Source organism: Phyllobates terribilis, unplaced genomic scaffold, assembly GCF_046119375.1.
Source record: "Phyllobates terribilis strain yellow unplaced genomic scaffold, ASM4611937v1 Scaffold_5__5_contigs__length_657084704, whole genome shotgun sequence".
In the NCBI taxonomy this organism is placed as follows: Eukaryota; Metazoa; Chordata; class Amphibia; order Anura; family Dendrobatidae; genus Phyllobates; species Phyllobates terribilis.
The window spans coordinates 388,847,562-388,868,673 of record NW_027362765.1 but is presented as its reverse complement, the minus strand read 5'-3'; positions in this window follow the sequence as shown (position 1 = coordinate 388,868,673).

The window sequence follows — 21,112 nt, the reverse complement described above, 5'->3', positions numbered from 1 at the left end:
CATCTCTACAGAAGTCGTTGGGCCTGCCAGTTCACCGGCTGAAATGCGATGTGCCGACACGGTGGAATTCAACTCTGCACATGTTGCAGCGACTGTGGCAGCACCGACAAGCCCTGGTGCAATACGTTCTGACGTATAGCCTGGGCCAACGAGATCCAGAGGTGGGGCAAATCATGCTGGAGGAGTGGTCTCAGATCAGGGACCTATGCACCCTTCTGCACAGTCTTGAAATGGCGACGAAGATGTTTAGTGCTGACGATGCCATTATCAGCATGACTATTACGGTGATTTACATGCTGGAGCACATGTTAAACAGAATTCGGAGTCAGGTGGTGGGACAAGAGGAGGTGGAGGAAGTAGAGGAGGAGTCGTATGCGGAAGGGATAACATCTCCAAGGTCCAGACGGTTGGCAGCACCAAGGCGGCAGGCATGGGAGGGTGGGGGAGAGGGATTAACCAGGGCGCATGGTAGCAGCCAAACTGTTGAGGAAGGTGCAGGAGCCAAGGAAGAAGTGGAGGACGAACTGGCAATGGGCATGGAAGACTCATCAGATGAGGGAGACCTTGATCACATTTCTGTTGTGCGAGGTTGGAGGGAGAGGGCAGAGGAAGGAAGCATGATTCTTACCTCGCTACCAACACAACAAGGACTTGGTCCTTCTGGATGCGCAAGACACATGAGTGCCTTCTTGCTGCACTACCTGAAACATGACCCCCGGATTGTCAGAATTCGAAGTAATCCCGACTACTGGGTTGCCACACTCTTAGATCCCCGGTACAAAAGTATATTTGCCGAAATAATTCCTGCTATAAAAAGGTATTGACGAATGCAGGAGTATCTGTTGCAGAATCTTACATGTGCCTTTCCACAAAACACCAGTGGTGCACGTAGTGAATCTCACAGTTCTAACTTGCCAACGGTGGGACTGTCGAGTCTTCATCACTCAAACAGTAACAGTAACACAGTATCTGCTGGTAACAGCAATTTTGTGGAATCGTTTCACCACTTTTTTAGCCCATCCTTTGCAAGGCAACAGGAGACAAGAAGTCTGACACATAGTCAATGCCTAGAGAGGATGGTACAGGAGAATCTCCAAGTGAACATCGAAGCCATGACTGTGTCACTGGACCAGGGTCGGTCTGGGCTGGCGGGATACCGGGAAATTTCCCGGTGGGCCCCGCCCCCTGCTGCAGAGTAGAGGGGGGAGAAGAGAACAAAAAAAAATCCTGCGGTTTTAAGGGGCACGGGCCCTTTAAAAGCGCAGGCACAGTGTATGCAGGGACGTGCGCACGCAGCGTTCATTACCTGAACCACCGCGGCGCACGTCCCAGTGAAGCAGCTGAAGCTGAGCGTCTCCCTTCGCCGGCCGGCTTATGACGTCATCGTCATGCGCCTGCTGTGAAGGAGGCGCGCAACTCAGGAGAAGGAGGACACCGCACGGGATCGCAGGAAGGTAAGAGGTGTGTGTGTGTGTGTGTGTGTGTGTGTAATGGTCTGGACACACAAGGCGGGGGCCAGCAGGACACACAAGGGGGGGCCCAGCTGGACAGACCCACAAGGGGGGGCCCAGCTGGACAGACCCACAAGGGGGGGCCCAGCTGGACAGACACACAAGGGGGGGCCCAGCTGGACAGACACACAAGGGGGGGGCCCAGCTGGACAGACACACAAGGGGGGGCCAAGTTGGACAGACACACAAGGGGGGGGCCCAGCTGGACAGACACACAAGGGGGGGCCCAGCTGGACAGACACACAAGGGGGGGCCAAGTTGGACAGACACACAAGGGGGGGCCCAGCTGGACAGACACACAAGGGGGGGCCCAGCTGGACAGACACACAAGGGGGGGCCCAGCTGGACAGACACACAAGGGGGGGCCCAGCTGGACAGACACACAAGGGGGGGCCCAGCTGGACAGACACACAAGGGGGGGCCCAGCTGGACAGACACACAAGGGGGGGCCCAGCTGGACAGACACACAAGGGGGGCCCAGCTGGACAGACACACAAGGGGGGGCCCAGCTGGATGGACACACAAGGGGGGCCCAGCTGGACGGACACACGAGGGGGGGCCCAGCTGGACGGACACACGAGGGGGGGCCCAGCTGGACGGACACACGAGGGGGGGCCCAGCTGGACACACGAGGGGGGGCCAAGCTGGACACACGAGGGGGAAGCCTTGGCTGGACACGCAAGGGGGGAGCCCTGGCTGGACACGCAAGGGAGGGGAGCCCTGGCTGGACACACAAGGGGGAGCCCTGGCAGGACACACAAGGGGGAACCAAGGTGGACCCAGGCAAAGGGGGGTGGGCAGGATGGGTATATGGGGGGCAGGCTGGACACATGGAGGCCAGGATGGATATATGGGGGGCAGGATGGATATATGGGGGGGGCAGGATGGATATATGGGGGCCAGGATGGATATATGGGGGGGGGCAAGCTGGACTTATGGAGGCCAGGATGGATATATGGGGGAGGGGAGGCAGGCTGAACACATGGAGGCCAGGATGGATATATGGGGGGGGACAGGCTGGACACATGGGGGGCTAGGATGAATATGTGGGGGGGGCGGGCTCGATACACATGGGCTAGCATAAATATATGGAGGGGCATGCTGGATATATGGGGGGTGTCAGGATGGATATATGCAGGGGGTAAGGGCAGTATGGATATATGAGGGGAGAGGCTGGACACATGGAGGCCAGGATGAATATGTAGAGGGCAGACTGGACACATGGAGGATATATGGGGGGGACATATGGGGGCGCAGGCTGGAAACATGGAGGCAAGGATGGATATGTGGGGGGGCAGACTGGCACATGGGGGGGCTAGGATGGGTATATGGGAGGGGGCAGGCTCGATACACATGTGCTAGGATAAATATATGGAGGGGTCACACTAGACAAATGGTGGCCAGAAGGGACATATGGGGGTGCCTGGCTAGACAAGGGACTTAATTACTGTTTGGGAGCCAGATTGAGGAACATACTTTATTAGTTTATGGTGACCAGTGGGGAACATTATTACTTTAGATTCCAATTATTATTACATTATTAGTTCTGTAATATAATTTACTTTTTAGGAAATTGTTTTCCATGGGATGGGACAAAAGATAGGTCCTGTTACTGTGCAGGACGGCACTATGTTGCTTTTTTTCTTCAACTGGTGTAGTGTAGAGGTCGGGGGGGGAAGTGGGAATATTCTCTAGAAGAGATCAGTTATTAATAACTGTGTGTTATTTTCTGCAGAGATGATTCCTGGCTGGAAGAAGTGATGGCTGTCTGTGCCAGATGAAGAAGAAAAGCGAAGATGAAGGACTTCACCTAGAGACATCACTGGTGAGTCAGTGTATTACATGTACACTTACACTACACACGTGGTCAAAATTGTTGGTACTCCTCGTTTAATGAAAGAAAAACCCACAATGGTCACAGAAATAACTTCAATCTGATAAATTACAAATTTTTGAAAATGAAGAGATGAAGGTCAGACATTGATTTTCTGCTTCCACAGAATTTAAAAAAAAATTAACCTCATGAAATCGGCCTGGACAGAAATGATGGTTCTTCTTCTTAACTTAATATTTTGTTGAACCTTTTGAGGCAATCACTGCAATCAAACGATTCCTGTAACTGTCAATGAGACTTCTGCGCCTCTCGACAGGTATTTTGGCCCACTCCTCATGAGCAAACTGCTCCAGTTGTCTCGTGTTTGAAGGTTGCCTTTTCCAGAATGTTTCAGCTCTTTCCAAAGATGCTCCATAGGATTTAGGTCAGGGCTCATAGAAGCCACTTCAGAATAGTCCAATGTTTTCCTCTTAGCCATTCTTGGGTGTTTTTAGCTGTGTGTGTTTTGGGTCATTATTAGAGATGAGCGTTGTTCTACTCGAACTGTTCGCCAATCTCAAATTCGAGCTGTTTTGGGCGGTGTTCGAGCCGTTCGGCGAACACGAACAATTTGAGAAAAATTCGGCTGTTCGAGGTTATGTTCGATAACTGTTCGTGCACCAAAATCATAACTGGATTTTTTCTCAGTAATGATGAAAATTAATGTTAATACGCAGTTTGAGTGTACAGCGGGGCGGGGGGAGGGGAGGGGATGGATCTCTGCAGGAACAATGAAGATCTCCATTTTTTTTTCTCTTTCCCGCATTTACAGTGGGGAGGTGCAATCTGTCAGCCTATCCGCAGCGCACACACGGAGCGAAGTGCTTTTTTTCACACAAGCAAGGGCATGTGTCATTGGCAGTGTATGTCACATGTCCTTGCCCTATAAGACCAAGCCATTTTCCCCGTCGCCACCATTTTCTCACTGCTGCAGCTGCGTGTTAGACGGCACCGCTGTTGCTGTGTGCGCTATACCTTGTTAATTTCAAGCCAATTTTCGCACAAATATACAGATAGCTTGGGAGTAGGGAATAGTTGTGATTGCAGTCCTTTTAAGGACTAGGTTACAGCATTTCCTACGACTTTTATCAGGGAGGTCTGTGCTCTTAAATAGATCGGTTGTGGGAGTAAAGACTAATTGTAATTGCAGTCCTTTTCAGGACTAGGTTACATCAGTTCCTATCAGTTTTTGCCAGGCAGGTCTGTGCCAGTGCTGTGCAAGTTTTTTTCACAGCATTTGGCTGAATCTAGCAAAGCTAATCCTTTTTGGCCTATTGCAGAGTGTGTTAGTCAGTGGAGTAGCCTATCTGTGTTGCAAGATATACCACCTGTGTATAGAATACCAATTTTTTTACTGCACCTAGTGAAGTAAAATCTTTTGGGCATAGCATCATTCTATTAGTCCATCTATACTGACCTCCATCAGGTTGCAAATTAAAACTAATTTTTATCTGCATCTACAGTACCTCTGAAAAAATATTTGGGCTTCTAGCAGTGTGTGGGACTTGTTCTATTAGTCCATCTATACTGACCTCCATCAGGTTGCAAACTGAATATATTTTTTTCTGCATCTACCTCTGAAAAAATATTGGGCTTCTAGCTGTGTGTGGGTCTTGTTCTATTAATCCATCTATACTGACCTCCATCAGGTTGCAAACTGAATATATTTTTTTCTGCATCTACCTCTGAAAAAATATTTGGCCTTCTAGTAGTGTGTCGGACTTTCTCTATTAGTCCATCTATACTGACCTCCATCAGGTTGCAAATTAAAACTAATTTTTATCTGCATCTACAGTACCTCTGAAAAAATATTTGGGCTTCTAGCAGTGTGTGGGACTTGTTCTATTAGTCCATCTATACTGACCTCCATCAGGTTGCAAACTGAATATAGTTTTTTCTGCATCTACCTCTGAAAAAATATTGGGCTTCTAGCTGTGTGTGGGTCTTGTTCTATTAATCCATCTATACTGACCTCCATCAGGTTGCAAACTGAATATATTTTTTTCTGCATCTACCTCGGAAAAAATATTTGGCCTTCTAGTAGTGTGTCGGACTTTCTCTATTAGTCCATCTATACTGACCTCCATCAGGTTGCAAACTGAATATAATTTTTTTCTGCATCTAGCTCTGAAAAAATATTTGGCCTTCTAGTAGTGTGTCGGACTTTCTCTATTAGTCCATCTATACTGACCTCCATCAGGTTGCAAATTAAAACTAATTTTTATCTGCATCTACAGTACCTCTGAAAAAATATTTGGGCTTCTAGCAGTGTGTGGGACTTGTTCTATTAGTCCATCTATACTGACCTCCATCAGGTTGCAAACTGAATATATTTTTTTCTGCATCTACCTCTGAAAAAATATTGGGCTTCTAGCTGTGTGTGGGTCTTGTTCTATTAATCCATCTATACTGACCTCCATCAGGTTGCAAACTGAATATAATTTTTTTCTGCATCTAGCTCTGAAAAAATATTTGGCCTTCTAGTAGTGTGTCGGACTTTCTCTATTAGTCCATCTATACTGACCTCCATCAGGTTGCAAATTAAAACTAATTTTTATCTGCATCTACAGTACCTCTGAAAAAATATTTGGGCTTCTAGCTGTGTGTGGGACTTGTTGTATTAGTCCATCTATACTGACCTCCATCAGGTTGCAAACTGAATATATTTTTTTCTGCATCTACCTCTGAAAAAATATTTGGCCTTCTAGTAGTGTGTCGGACTTTCTCTATTAGTCCATCTATACTGACCTCCATCAGGTTGCAAATTAAAAATAATTTTTATCTGCATCTACAGTACCTCTGAAAAAATATTTGGGCTTCTAGCTGTGTGCGGGACTTGTTGTATTAGTCCATCTATACTGACCTTCATCAGGTTGCAAACTGAATATATTTTTTTCTGCATCTACCTCTGAAAAAATATTTGGCCTTCTAGTAGTGTGTCGGACTTTCTCTATTAGTCCATCTATACTGACCTCCATCAGGTTGCAAATTAAAACTAATTTTTATCTGCATCTACAGTACCTCTGAAAAAATATTTGGGCTTCTAGCAGTGTGTGGGACTTGTTCTATTAGTCCATCTATACTGACCTCCATCAGGTTGCAAACTGAATATATTTTTTTCTGCATCTACCTCTGAAAAAATATTGGGCTTCTAGCTGTGTGTGGGTCTTGTTCTATTAATCCATCTATACTGACCTCCATCAGGTTGCAAACTGAATATATTTTTTTCTGCATCTACCTCTGAAAAAATATTTGGCCTTCTAGTAGTGTGTCGGACTTTCTCTATTAGTCCATCTATACTGACCTCCATCAGGTTGCAAATTAAAACTAATTTTTATCTGCATCTACAGTACCTCTGAAAAAATATTTGGGCTTCTAGCAGTGTGTGGGACTTGTTCTATTAGTCCATCTATACTGACCTCCATCAGGTTGCAAACTGAATATAGTTTTTTCTGCATCTACCTCTGAAAAAATATTGGGCTTCTAGCTGTGTGTGGGTCTTGTTCTATTAATCCATCTATACTGACCTCCATCAGGTTGCAAACTGAATATATTTTTTTCTGCATCTAGCTCTGAAAAAATATTTGGCCTTCTAGTAGTGTGTCGGACTTTCTCTATTAGTCCATCTATACTGACCTCCATCAGGTTGCAAATTCAAAATAAATTTTTTCTGCATCTAACCCAGCCAATAGTTTTGGCCTAATACCACAGTTTGGCCACTCAGCTCTGCTCGTTACCATCCATTGTTTTTTTGTGCAAACAACTCCAGAGTTGTGAATTAGTTAACCACCAAAATGAGTGGAAAAAGGCCTGCTGCTGGTGGAAAGGGGAATAAGCGTGTTGGGAAGGGGAAAAAAGGTTGTGTCCGTGGGGTAGGTGTTAAAGCAACAGTAACATCTGCAGAAGAAAGACCATCTTCCAGCCAAACTAAAATGTCTACTTCTTTTAGCGGACAATGTGATAAGATCCCTTTCTTACGGCCACGCCAATCGCTACAAATTCCAGATGAGGCACAAAAACAGCAGGTGCTTCAACGGATATCAAGTGCTCCTTTAAGTGGGCTCTCCTCCACATCAACTTCAACATCACAAATACTCCAGTCCTCAAAGGTGTCACCCAAATCGCACTTGCTTCCTCACAGCTCCCAAATCTCCAGCTGCCCGTCTGAGTATGAGGTAGAACAGATGGTTGAGTCTGCAGAGCTGTTTACTCATACTATAGCCTGGGAATCAGTGGTCGACTCCAGCGCTTCTGTGAATCCAGACGAGGAAATGATCTGCACTGATGCCCAGAATCTTTATGAGTCGGATCCAGGACCAGACGCAGAAGGTTCTGACCATAATGTAGACCCTCATTCCCAAACTGTAACTCCTGTTGGTGGAGACAATGAGGAAGACGATGATAAGACTCAAATACCTGATTGGAGCGACAACTTTAGTTTTTTGTCAGGACAGGAACAGGTTGGCTCTGAGGACGACGGGTGTGATAACGCACAGGGTGATGATGATGAGGTCAGAGATCCCACTTACTGTCAACCCACAGTCAGCCAAGAGATGAGGTCAGCAGAGGAGGTGGAGGAAGATGCTAGTGACGACGAGGTCAGGTTGCGCCTTCCTGGACAGAGACGTAGTACTGGAAGCACGTCAACAACTGCATCCTCAAACACAACTCTGCCTCTCACCACAAGTCGTGGTGGCTCTTCAGGTCGCATGGGTGCTGAGCCTTGCATAGCCTGGGCATTTTTTCAGATCGATAAAGATGACCCAACTCGTGTTATCTGTAACATTTGTCAGCAAAAGCTAAGTAGAGGCCAAAAAATACATAGTTTGAGTACTTCATGCATGAACCGGCACATGGACATGAAGCATAAGTTGCAGTGGGAAGCTCAGTGTGCTACAATGCGGCCTAGCCGGCCGGGCCAACCACCGTCTGCCATATCTTGTGCATCCGTGGCCTCTTCATCCTCTGTGACTGGGGGGACAGCAGTCACACCTGTTTTGGGGCGCAGACCTGCCACCTCTTTACCCGCAACAGCCAGCGTGATTGGCAGGTCATCATTTTCTTTGGAGGTGGTAACACCAGCTGGTGTTGAGCGCTGTCCGACATCGATAGCACCACCTTTGGATGAAGGCAACCTAACATGTCCGCCTGCATCTTCCTCACAGACCGGCAGTTTGCCGGGGACACCCTTATCAACCCCGTCTAAGCACAATAGCCAGCCCTCGGTCCCTCAGATGTGGACAAGTAAAAGACCATTTCCTCCTAGCCATGAGAAAGCTAAGAGGTTGAATTTCACCATCTGCAAGCTCTTGGCTACAGAAATGCTGCCTTTCCGCCTGGTGGACACAGAGGATTTTCGAGACCTTATGTCCGTCGCAGTGCCCCAGTACCAGATGCCCAGTCGGCACTACTTCTCAAAGAAAGGTGTGCCTGCGCTCCACCAGCATGTCGCACACAACATCACCGCTTCTTTGAGAAACTCTGTGTGTGACAGGGTGCATTTCACCACAGACACTTGGACGAGTAGGCATGGACAGGGGCGTTACATGTCGCTGACTGGGCACTGGGTAACTATGGTGACAGCAGGACAAGGGGCTGCTGTCCAAGTCTTGCCGTCCCCACGAGTTGTGCGTCAATCCTCTTTATGTCAAAGTTCCTCCACTGCTTCTGCCTCCTCAACCTCCTCTCGGTCTTCCACCTGCACCCAAAGCCTGTCTGGTCATGCCACAAGCTTTCTAACTGCGCAGAAGGGATCCTGCACACCTCCTTACTATGCTGGCAGTAGGGCTCAACGTCATCAGGCGGTTTTTACATTGAAATGTCTGGGAAATGTGAGTCACACAGCTGAGGAGTTGTGGTCAGCTCTGGAGAACCAATTTCATGAATGGTTGTCTCCACTGGACCTGAAACCAGGGAAGGCCGTGTGCGACAATGATGCAAACCTGGGTGCGGCCCTTCGCCGGGGCAATGTCACACACGTGCCTTGTATGGCTCACGTGTTGAACCTGGTTGTCCAGCAATTTTTAGCCCACTATCCCAGACTAGATGGCCTTCTGCAGAGGGCACGGTCGCTGTGTGCTCACTTCCGCCGTTCGCATCCCGCAGCTCAGCGACTTACATCTCTACAGAAGTCGTTGGGCCTGCCACTTCACCGGCTAAAATGCGATGTGCCTACCCGGTGGAATTCAACTCTGCACATGTTGCAGCGACTGTGGCAGCACCGACAAGCCCTGGTGCAATACGTTCTGACGTATAGCCTGGGCCAACGAGATTCAGAGGTGGGGCAAATCATGCTGGAGGAGTGGTCTCAGATCAGGGACCTATGCACCCTTCTGCACAGTTTTGAAATGGCGACGAAGATGTTTAGTGCTGACGATGCCATTATCAGCATGACTATTCCGGTGATTTACATGCTGGAGCACATGTTAAACAGAATTCGGAGTCAGGTGGTGGCACAAGAGGAGGTGGAGGAAGTAGAGGAGGAGGAGTTGTATGCGGAAGGGCTAACATCTGCAAGGTCCAGAAGGTCGGCAGCACCAAGGCGGCAGGCATGTGAGGGTGGGGGAGATGGTTTTACCAGGGCGCATGGTAGCAGCCAAACTAGTGAGGAAGGTGCAGGAGCCCAGGAAGAAGTTGAGGACGAACTGATGGAAGACTCATCAGATGAGGGAGACCTTGATCACATTTCTGTTGTGCGAGGTTGGGGGGAGAGGACAGAGGAAGGAAGCATGATTGTTACCTCGCCACCAACACAACAGGGACTTGGTGCTCCTGGATGCGCAACACACATGAGTGCCTTCTTGCTGCACTACCTGTAACATGACCCTCGAATTGTGAGAATTAGAAATAATCCTGACTACTGGGTTGCCACACTGTTAGATCCCCGGTACAAAAGTAAATTTGCAGAAATTATTCCTGCCATAGAAAGGGATGCACGCATGCAGGAGTATCAGCAGAGACTGTTGCAGAATCTTACATGTGCTTTTCCACAAAATACCAGTGGTGCACGTAGTGAATCTCACAGTTCCAACTTGCCAACCGTGGGACCGTCAAGTGTTCAGCACTCAAACCGTAACAGAACCACAGTATCTGCTGGTAACATCAATTTTGCGGAATCATTTCACCACTTTTTTAGCCCATCCTTTGCAAGGCCACAGGAGACAAGAAGTCTGACACATAGTCAACGCCTAGAGACGATGGTACAGGAGTATCTCCAAGTAAACATTGAAGCCACGACTGTGTCACTGGACCCTTGCTCTTTTTGGGCTTCCAATCTGGATAAATGGCCGGAGCTAGCCACTTACGCCTTGGAGATCTTGTCATGCCCCGCAGCCAGCGTTCTGTCTGAACGTGTGTTCAGCGCTGCTGGTGGTGTGCTGACAGATAAGCGCACGCGGCTCTCCACTGATAATGTAGACAGACTCACGTTCATAAAGATGAACAAATCATGGATCCGAAACGACTTTTCTACCCCTGTGTCATCCTGGGGAGAGTAAAAGCTTGATGATTGGTTAAAATCACCCTACCAAACGTTTTAAGCTTTCAAATTACTAATCATGTTTATCTGTATCTTGACTGGAAAATAATTTGGGCTTTGTAGCAGTGTGCAGCACTGATCCTATTAGGCCATCTATAATAAGCTCCACCAGATTTAAAATTAAAAATAATTTTTAGCTGCATCTAGCCCGGAAAATAATTTTGGGGCTCCGAGATGCGCAAGACACATAAGTGCCTTCTTGCTGCACTACCTGCAGCATGACCCTCATATTGTCAGAATTCAAAGTAATCATGACTACTGGGTTGCCACACTCTTAGATCCCCCAAACGTTTCGATCAACCTTTTCATTTTAATAAAGACCAAAAAAATGGTCATTTTTGAAATTATAAGCATTAGCAGGTTGTTAGAAACTGAAATCAAACAGTTTTCAACTCAAAACTTTATTCTAGGTGATGTTACATTTTCACATAGGACCCCTTGTTCGAAAGGAGCTTCTGAACTCTCTCGTCCATTGAATTTGTCAGGTTTTGGATGGTTTCTGCTTCAATTGTTTTGCATGAGGACAGAATACCCTCCCAGAGCTGTTGCTTAGATGTGAACTGCCTCCCGCCATCATAGACACTCCTTTTAATGATGCTCCAAAGGTTCTGAATGGGGTAGAGGTCAGGGGAGCATGGGGGTCACACCATAAGTTTGTCCCCTTTTATGCCCATATCAGCCAGAGATGCAGATGTTTTATGTGCAGCATGAGATGGTGCATTATCATGCAGAAAAATGATCTTGCTGTGAAATACACGGTTCTTCTTCTTGAACCATGGCAGGAAGTGCTGTTTGAGAAAATCCACATACATTATGGAGTTCATCTTTAGCGCCTTCAGGGATCCTAAAGGGGCCGACAATCTCTCTCCCCATGATTCCAGCCCAAAACATTACTCCACCTCCTCCTTGTTGGCGCTGTAGCCGTGTTTGCGTGGGGTGTCCATCAACCAGCCATCCTCCACTCCATCCATCTGGACCATCGAGCGCTGCACGGCACTCATCCGTGAACAAAACAGTTTTGAAATCAGTCTTCATGTAATGTTTGGCCCACTGGAGCCGTTTCTGCTTGTGTGAAGTGGATAGAGGAGGTCGACAGGATGGCGTATGCACAGCTGCAAACCTCTGAAGGACCCTGCATCTTGTTGTTCGGGGGACGTTGGAGGCACAAGCAGCTTCAAAAACTTGTCTGCTGCTATGACAAGGCTTTTTTGCCGCTGCTCTTTCAACCTGACGTAATTGCCTGTAGGAAAGAGTCCTCAATTTGCCCTTATCAGCACGCACACGTGTGTACTGTGAATCAGCTACATACTTCTTGATTGCCAAGACACTTCATCCTGATCATCGCACAATGTTGATTGTAGTCATGCCTTGACCTAAACACTCCACAATTTGTTGCTTCTCAGCAGCCGACACATCCTTTTTCTTTCCCATTTTGGCAGAAAATGTAGGCTGCTTAATAATGTGAGAGAGCCTTCTTAAGTAGTCTTGCCTTTCATTGGACACACCTGCCAAACTAATTAGCACAGGTGTCTGCAATTGCTTACAGTGATATAAAGAGCCCTGACACACATCACCATCAATGAGTTTAACTGACAAACAAACAAATTCTTCCCTTATCACTCCTAAACACTTTTTGCATAATAATTTGGAACGCGGTGTACATGTGCTTTTCCACAAAACACCAGCGGTTCACGTAGTGAATCTTACAGTTCTAACTTGCCAACCGTGGTCTGTATGGAATTGTTCAATAAAGGGCCCAAAATTAAGATAACATAGATGGGAGAGGTCTCTATGAATAGGAATTCCTAAGTATTTGATACCCTGTGAGGGCCAGGCAAAGGGAAAGTTGGACTGGATGGAATCCTATATGGATTTGGGGAGGGAGACATCGAGGGCCTCAGACTTCGCTGCATTGATTTTAAAATTTTACCATGTAACAAAGTGATCTATTTCAGCCATAACAGCATGGATGGATATATGTGATTGAGTGATATAGTGATATATACTAGGACATCATCAGCAAATAGAGAGCACTTGTACTCGGTGCCTCCCACCTCAATCCACCTAATATTGGGGTTATGGCGAATTGATGAGAGCAGGTGCTCCGTCACTAGGATGTATAAGAGAGGGGACAGAGGACATCCCTGCCTTGTCCCATTGGTGATTGTGAAAGGTGATGAAAATGTTCTGACGCACCCCCTGGGCCTTGGGACACCCGGAGCCGGACCCTTTTTGGTGGATGCTGGTGGTTGTAGTCTTCGTGGCGGCGACCCGGTTCCGTGGCTCAGGGCGGTCAAACCAGTGGCGGAACTATTTATGTGGTTTTGATGTTTAAATGTCCGACTACGCCACCCGTGGATTGCGGTCAGAGTGAACCGCCGCTACAGGGCAGACCGCTGAGGCTGGTGTTGTGGGTGCAGCAGAGCGTAGCATAACTCCCCACGGGAGGAGTATAGCCTCAGGGCAGTGTATGCGGAGGATGGGGGTGATGGTGCAGGGCAGCAGCAGTAACGACACGGAGTCAGTGATGCAGTCCAGGGCCTTTACTCACAGTTCTTATTATCCAGACCACGTCTGCAGGTAACGGCTGCCCACGTCGTACTGTGCTCACCAGGTGAGGGGCTCAGACAACTCCCAGATAACTTTGGAGCACTTCACAGGACCCCCTTTGTGTGTCCTTTGTCTGGCCTTTCTTACCAACACTTCTGTCCGGCTGCCTCGGGCCTCCTCTTGGTAAACTTGGCGCCAGTTTCACTGACCCTATGTGGTGCCTTCCTAGCGGGTGTAGCGAGGGGCTGCGCCACATAAAATGTCAGAGCCTCCGGTTTCTAGCTGAGGGTCGTTTCCTGCCTCCACTAGTTCGGGGACCGGTCTCCCCCTTTGGCCTGACCCCTCCACGCAGGTGGATTCGGGCGTGCGGTGGCGACTCGCCCGTCCGCACCCCTGGGATCCCTTCATTCCTCGTTCCTGGAGCCTTCTCCGCTCCTCTTCCTTCCTTCTCCCTCTTCCAGGCCTGGGCCTCTGTTACTAGGCCCGCCTCCGGAGCAGAGCTCATGCAGAGCCCCTGCTCCCTGCCACTTCTGCTCAGACTTCTCTGCACTGAACTAAGATGGTGCCCACCTTTTATACTCCCTTCTCAATGCACCCAGGAACTGCTTCCTCCCTGCTCCTGCACTACAGGGTTCCCCTTCCTCAGTGTTCCCTCCCCCCACTCCAGCCAGGGACAGGGACTGTCGTGCCCATCTCAGGGGCATATTGGTCGCCCTGCCCCACGGCAATGTGGTGTAATGCATGCAGGTGTCGGGTCCTGATCCACACTCCATCCTTACCTGAGAGTGAGATATCACACCTCTGGGTGAGGTGCAATACGTCTGTAGCAACCGAGCCCTCAGGGTGCTACAGTTCCATTTATCTTCAGCCTAGGTGACGTATTGCGATACAGGGCCGTGATTTTGGCTATAAAAGGGTCCCCTAGACCCCTACCCCAAGCTTTTTAAGAGAATCATATATGGCGTGCCAGGAGACTCTATGGAATGCTTTCTCAGCATCCAACGAGAGTATCTAATTACAAATTTTTAACTGCATCTAGCCCAGGAAATACTTTGTGCCTAGTAGCAGTGTCTGCTAGTCAGCGGATTATCCCGGCTGTTAAGCAAGCTACACCACCTGTAGTTTAGACACTTAATTTTTTCAAAGGAAATGCTTCGGGACCATGGGATACTCAGTGAAGAGCATCAGGAGGCACCCCAAGGCATAGGGGCTGGGACTGGCAGTAGGATGCCTTGCGGTGGACAGCCGAGCTCGATCCTTATAAAAGCTTTTTAACTGCAGCAGCTTTAGTGGACGCTACTGGAGCTGGAATTACGCGGCTGCTGGCATGAGACTTGCCCTCCAATAGATCCTTGTAAATGGATTTAAAGTGTATTCATTCAAATTAGAGAGACAATTTAAATTAAAAAGCTTAGAGCTGCCTCCACCACAGGGGGGCTCGCTCGACCCACCAGCGGACAGGCACCAGTATTGGGAGAGGGGGGCTGGCCATCAGGGTTCACCGCGGCTCTGGCACAAACCCGGCGACACGGAGGTGGCACGGGCAGGAGCGGACTGGCCTTGTCGGCTTCTCACTTTTTGGATTTTAGAAGGGCATGACATGCCTATATCTGTGTCTCCACCTCCTTTTACTCCTCCACCTCTTTTATTTTCGCATGACTATATGTACTTGTCACTTTTCCATGTGTTAGTTGTGTCTTCTGAGCAGTTTGTCAGCTTTTGGACACCTTTGAAGGTGTTTTCTATGTGTTTCTATGTGTTTTTATTTGCCTGCCATTGGTTTTAACGGTGTTCGACGAACAGTTCGACGAACAGTTCGGCGAACACACGGGTGTTCGACGAACCGAACCGAACTCGAACACTACGGGGGTGGCTCAACACTAGTCATTATCCTGTTGCTAGACCTGCGACTGAGACCAAGCTTTCTGACACTGGGCAGCACATTTCTCTCTAGAATCCCTTGATAGTCTTGAGATTTCATTGTACCCTGCACAGATTCAAGACACCCTGTGCCAGGTGCAGCAAAGCAGCCCCAGAACATAACAGAGCCTCCACCATGTTTCACAGTAGGGACAGTGTTCTTTTCTTGATATGCTTCATTTTTCCATCTGTGAACATAGAGCTGATGTGCCTTGCCAAAAACTTCAATTTTTGTCTCATCTGTCCATAGTACATTCTCCCAGAAGCTTTGTGGCTTGTCAACATGTAGTTTGGCAAATTCCAGTCTGGCTTTTTTACTATTTTTTTTTTCAACAATGGTGTTCTCCTTGGTCGTCTTACATGAAGTTCACTTTGAATCAAACAACGGTGGATAGTACGATCTGACACTGATGTTCCTTGAGCTTGAAGTTCACCTTTAATCTCTTTAGAAGTTATTCTGGGCTCTTTTGTTACCATTCATATTATCCGTCTCTTTGATTTGTCATCAATTTTCCTCCTGCACCCACGTCCAGGGAGGTTGGCTACAGTCCCATGGATCTTAAATTTCTGAATAATATGTGCACCTGTAGTCACAGAAACATCAAGCTGCTTGGAGATGGTCTTATAACCTTTACCTTTTAACATGCTTTTCTATAATTTTCTTTCTAATCTCCTGAGACAGCTCTTTCCTTTGCTTCTTCTGGTCCATGTTGAGTGTGGTACACACCATGTCACCAAACAACACAGTGAGTATCTGTAGCCCTATATACAAGCACAGTGAGTATCTGTAGCCCTATATACAAGCACAGTGAGTATCTGTAGCCCTATATACAAGCACAGTGAGTATCTGTAACCCTATATACAGGCACAGTGAATATCTGTAACCCTATATACAGGCACAGTGAGTATCTGTAACCCTATATATGTAACATACCTGGCGGCGTCCTTGCATGGTGGTCCATCTCCCACTGTGCAAGAGGGCGCACTTGATCTCCTGTCCAGAATGTCTCTCTGGCTTCCCTCCATGCTGTCTGTTTGTGTCTGTTTCTGCTGCTTAAGGGCGGCGCCCGATCACTTCCTGCCTTTTGTACCTGCTGTGGGTCACACCCCTTGTGCGTCCTCAGCCTATTGCTGTCTGTCACTTGGTATATAGCTCAGCAGCTCCCTTCTATCCCTGCCTGAGCATAGTGTTTCCTTCAGTGTGTGCTTGCACTCTGAAGGTGCCAGGTCCCGTCTCTTGTCTCCTGCTTTTTGTATCAGTTCCCGTGTCTGAACTGTGTCCTGTATGTCTCCTGCTTTGCGGTATCAGCTCCCGTGTCTGAACTGAGTCCTGTATGTCTCCTGCTTTGCGGTATCAGCTCCCGTGTCTGAACTGAGTCCTGTATGTCTCCTGCTTTGCGGTATCAGCTCCCGTGTCTGAACTGAGTCCTGTATGTCTCCTGCTTTTCGGTATTAGTTCCCGTGTCTGAACTGAGTCCTTTCTGTGTTCTCTTGTCTGTCCTGTCTGAACACGCTCCTAGCCTGTTCCTCCCGCCTTCTAGGGGCCGATTACCTAGACCCGCTCCTGTATCTTGTCTGTCCTGTCTGAACACGCTCCTTGCCTGTTCGTCCTGCCTTTCTGGGGGCAGTATTCCCAGACCCGCTCCTGTATCCCGCTGCAGTGTCGGTCTCCTCCGTACACTCAGTTCCAGTCTGAACTCTCTCCTATCCTTTACCTGTTTTGCCTCTATGTCCGTTCCCTTCCTTTTTCTGCAGAGTCTGAACTCGTACCTAACTCCTGCCAGTTGTCTCTGTACTCCCGTTTGTGAGTTTGTGGTCCACTCGCTACTTCACTGCAAGTACCCTGTGGGTGTCTGGCTCTGTCTTTCCCTTCCTGTCTGTTTCGTGTGAACAGAGCCCTGTCCTCCCTGCTCAGCCTTGTCTGCACTCTAGCCGTGCTTGCCTGTAACCCTCTGCCTGTATTGTTCCTGAGTCCCGGTGTGTACTGGGTCCTATCCCGCCTGTGTTCCTACCTGCTAGTGCCTGCCTGCCTGCATACCAGTCGTGCCTGCCTATACCCACCAGTCTGTGTGCCAGCCTACCAGCCTGTTCCTGTATTCCCCTGTGTGGGTCAACAGCCGTGTCCGGGGTCTGTCCTGGAGTAGCACCTGGTCCCTCTGCTCGGTTCCTCCTTGGTGCACTGGCGTCGTATGCCGTCGTGCGACCCTGGTCGGATCGGGTGAATACTTAGTCACGCCCCTCCAGGCATTCACTCTCCGGCACGGTCCAGTGGAATCACTACCAATCACACGCACACGCCGCTTAGCCCGGGCGTGTGCATAACAGCATGCTCAGGCCATGGTTCCCGTTGAGCCCCACGGCCTTCGCTCTTTGAGTAGTTTTTCCAGCGAATACATGCATTAAAATAAATAAATAAATTTTTTTCCCCCCCTTTAGCTGAGTTCCAGGCGAATTACGCACCCGTCCAGATGGATCTATCAGCTCTCGTTCCTGCGGATCCGCCACGTTACTATGGGGATCCAAGACAGTGTCGTGCATTTGTGGAGCAATGCATGCTACACTTTAAGGCCTACCCTCTCTATTTTCCTTCCGATTGGGCTAAAGTGGCCTTTATGATTGACTACCTAGCGGGTGATGCCTTGAAATGGGTCACCCCCCTATGGGAAGCATGGGATCCTGTCATCCTTGACCTGCAGGCCTTCCTGGTGGCCTTTCGTATGGTCTTCGAGGACCCTAACTCTGAAGCCCCTGCTGAAGCTTCACTCCCCAATATCCCGGAGCAGCCCCGACGGGTAATGTGTGTGGGTAGCGCAATAGTCCTCCAGCCCAATGAGACTACTGCCCACCCAGAATCCTCACAGGGTGACTACGCTTTCCGGAATACTTCTCTCAACCTCAAGAGGCAGTCCAGACGTGCTAGACTTAGAGGCAAGCCGTCACGCCAGGGTCTGTCCTCCCTGAGACCTCCTGACCCCAACCTTGAAGTCCCTACTGAAGCTTCATCTCCCTGTATCCCGGAGAAACCCCAATGGGTGATGTGCGTGGGTAGTGCACCAGTTCTCCTGCCCGAAGAGACTTCTGCCCATCCAGACTCCACACAGGAGAACTTCCTGCACCCGGCATCAGATGCTTCTTTCTCTTTAACCGGTGTGCATGTCCAAGGATGCTCCAAAGCTGTGGTTACCTCAGAGTCTGTGCACCTCTACTACCTGGCGGAGGATCCCCTGTTGCCTCCTGAACCCTCCGGGATACCACTCGATGACAAATGGAGAGAGACTTCTCTACACCCGGTACTCAATACTTTGTCCGTTTCGTCCTGTGAGCCTGACAATGGGTACCCCAAAGTGGTAGTTACCTCCGAGTCTCTACACCCCTCCGACCAGGCGGAGGATCTCCAGTTGTCTCCTGAACCCTTCGGGGTGCTACCTGGTAGCGAAAGGACAGAGACTCTCCTATACTCTGTACCTGATACCTCGCTCGCTTCGTCCAGTGAGTCCAACCTAGTGTACTCCGAAGCAGAGGTTACTCCTGAGTCTCTACACCCCTCCGACCAGGCGGAGGACCTCCAGTTGTGTTCAGAATCCTTCGGGGTGCCACCTGGTGGTGAATGGACAGAGACTTTCCTATATCCTGGATCTGATACCTCGCCTGCTTCCTCCAGTGAGTCCGACCTAGTGTACTCTGAAGCAGAGGTTACCCGTGAGTCTCTACACCCCTCTGACCAGGCGGAGGACCGCCAGCTGTCTCCAGAACCCTTCGGGGTGCCACCTGGTGGTGAATGGACAGAGACTTTCCTATACTCGGTACCCGATACCTCGCCTGCTTCCTCCAGTGAGTCCGACCTAGTGTACTCTGAAGCAGTTGTTTTCTCTGAGCCTCTGCACTCTTCTGACCCGGCGGAGGACCTCCAGTTGTTTACTGAATCCTCCGGGATACCACCAGATAACAAAGAGACAGTGACTTTTCCTCATTATGTACCTGATAACCCGTCTATTTCTTCCTGTGAGCTTGACAAGATGTACCTCGAAGCAGAGATTACCCTTAAGTCTCTGTCCCCCTCCAACCCAGTGAACGACTGGTCCTCGAATTCCCTGCGGAAGATTCTGGCAGGCCTGAAGAAGAGGGGGCGTAAGGGGGGAGGTACTGTAACATACCTGGCGGCGTCCTTGCATGGTGGTCCATCTCCCACTGTGCAAGAGGGCGCACTTGATCTCCTGTCCAGAATGTCTCTCTGGCTTCCCTCCATGCTGTCTGTTTGTGTCTGTTTCTGCTGCTTAAGGGCGGCGCCCGATCACTTCCTGCCTTTTGTACCTGCTGTGGGTCACACCCCTTGTGCGTCCTCAGCCTATTGCTGTCTGTCACTTGGTATATAGCTCAGCAGCTCCCTTCTATCCCTGCCTGAGCATAGTGTTTCCTTCAGTGTGTGCTTGCACTCTGAAGGTGCCAGGTCCCGTCTCTTGTCTCCTGCTTTTTGTATCAGTTCCCGTGTCTGAACTGTGTCCTGTATGTCTCCTGCTTTGCGGTATCAGCTCCCGTGTCTGAACTGAGTCCTGTATGTCTCCTGCTTTGCGGTATCAGCTCCCGTGTCTGAACTGAGTCCTGTATGTCTCCTGCTTTGCGGTATCAGCTCCCGTGTCTGAACTGAGTCCTGTATGTCTCCTGCTTTTCGGTATTAGTTCCCGTGTCTGAACTGAGTCCTTTCTGTGTTCTCTTGTCTGTCCTGTCTGAACACGCTCCTAGCCTGTTCCTCCCGCCTTCTAGGGGCCGATTACCTAGACCCGCTCCTGTATCTTGTCTGTCCTGTCTGAACACGCTCCTTGCCTGTTCGTCCTGCCTTTCTGGGGGCAGTATTCCCAGACCCGCTCCTGTATCCCGCTGCAGTGTCGGTCTCCTCCGTACACTCAGTTCCAGTCTGAACTCTCTCCTATCCTTTACCTGTTTTGCCTCTATGTCCGTTCCCTTCCTTTTTCTGCAGAGTCTGAACTTGTACCTAACTCCTGCCAGTTGTCTCTGTACTCCCGTTTGTGAGTTTGTGGTCCACTCGCTACTTCACTGCAAGTACCCTGTGGGTGTCTGGCTCTGTCTTTCCCTTCCTGTCTGTTCCGTGTGAACAGAGCCCTGTCCTCCCTGCTCAGCCTTGTCTGCACTCTAGCCGTGCTTGCCTGTAACCCTCTGCCTGTATTGTTCCTGAGTCCCGGTGTGTACTGGGTCCTATCCCGCCTGTGTTCCTACCTGCTAGTGCCTGCCTGCCTGCATACCAGTCGTGCCTGCCTATACCCACCAGTCTGTGTGCCAGCCTACCAGCCTGTTCCTGTATTCCCCTGTGTGGGTCAACAGCCGTGTCCGGGGTCTGTCCTGGAGTAGCACCTGGTCCCTCTGCTCGGTTCCTCCTTGGTGCACTGGCGTCGTATGCCGTCGTGCGACCCTGGTCGGATCGGGTGAATACTTAGTCACGCCCCTCCAGGCATTCACTCTCCGGCACGGTCCAGTGGAATCACTACCAATCACACGCACACGCCGCTTAGCCCGGGCGTGTGCATAACAATATACAGGCACAGTGAGTATCTGTAACCCTATATACAGGCACAGTGAGTATCTGTAGCCCTATATACAGGCACAGTGAGTATCTGTAGCCCTATATACAGGCCCACTGACTGATTACAAGATTGTAGACACCTGTGATGCTAATTAGTGGACACAACTTTATTTAACATGTCCCTT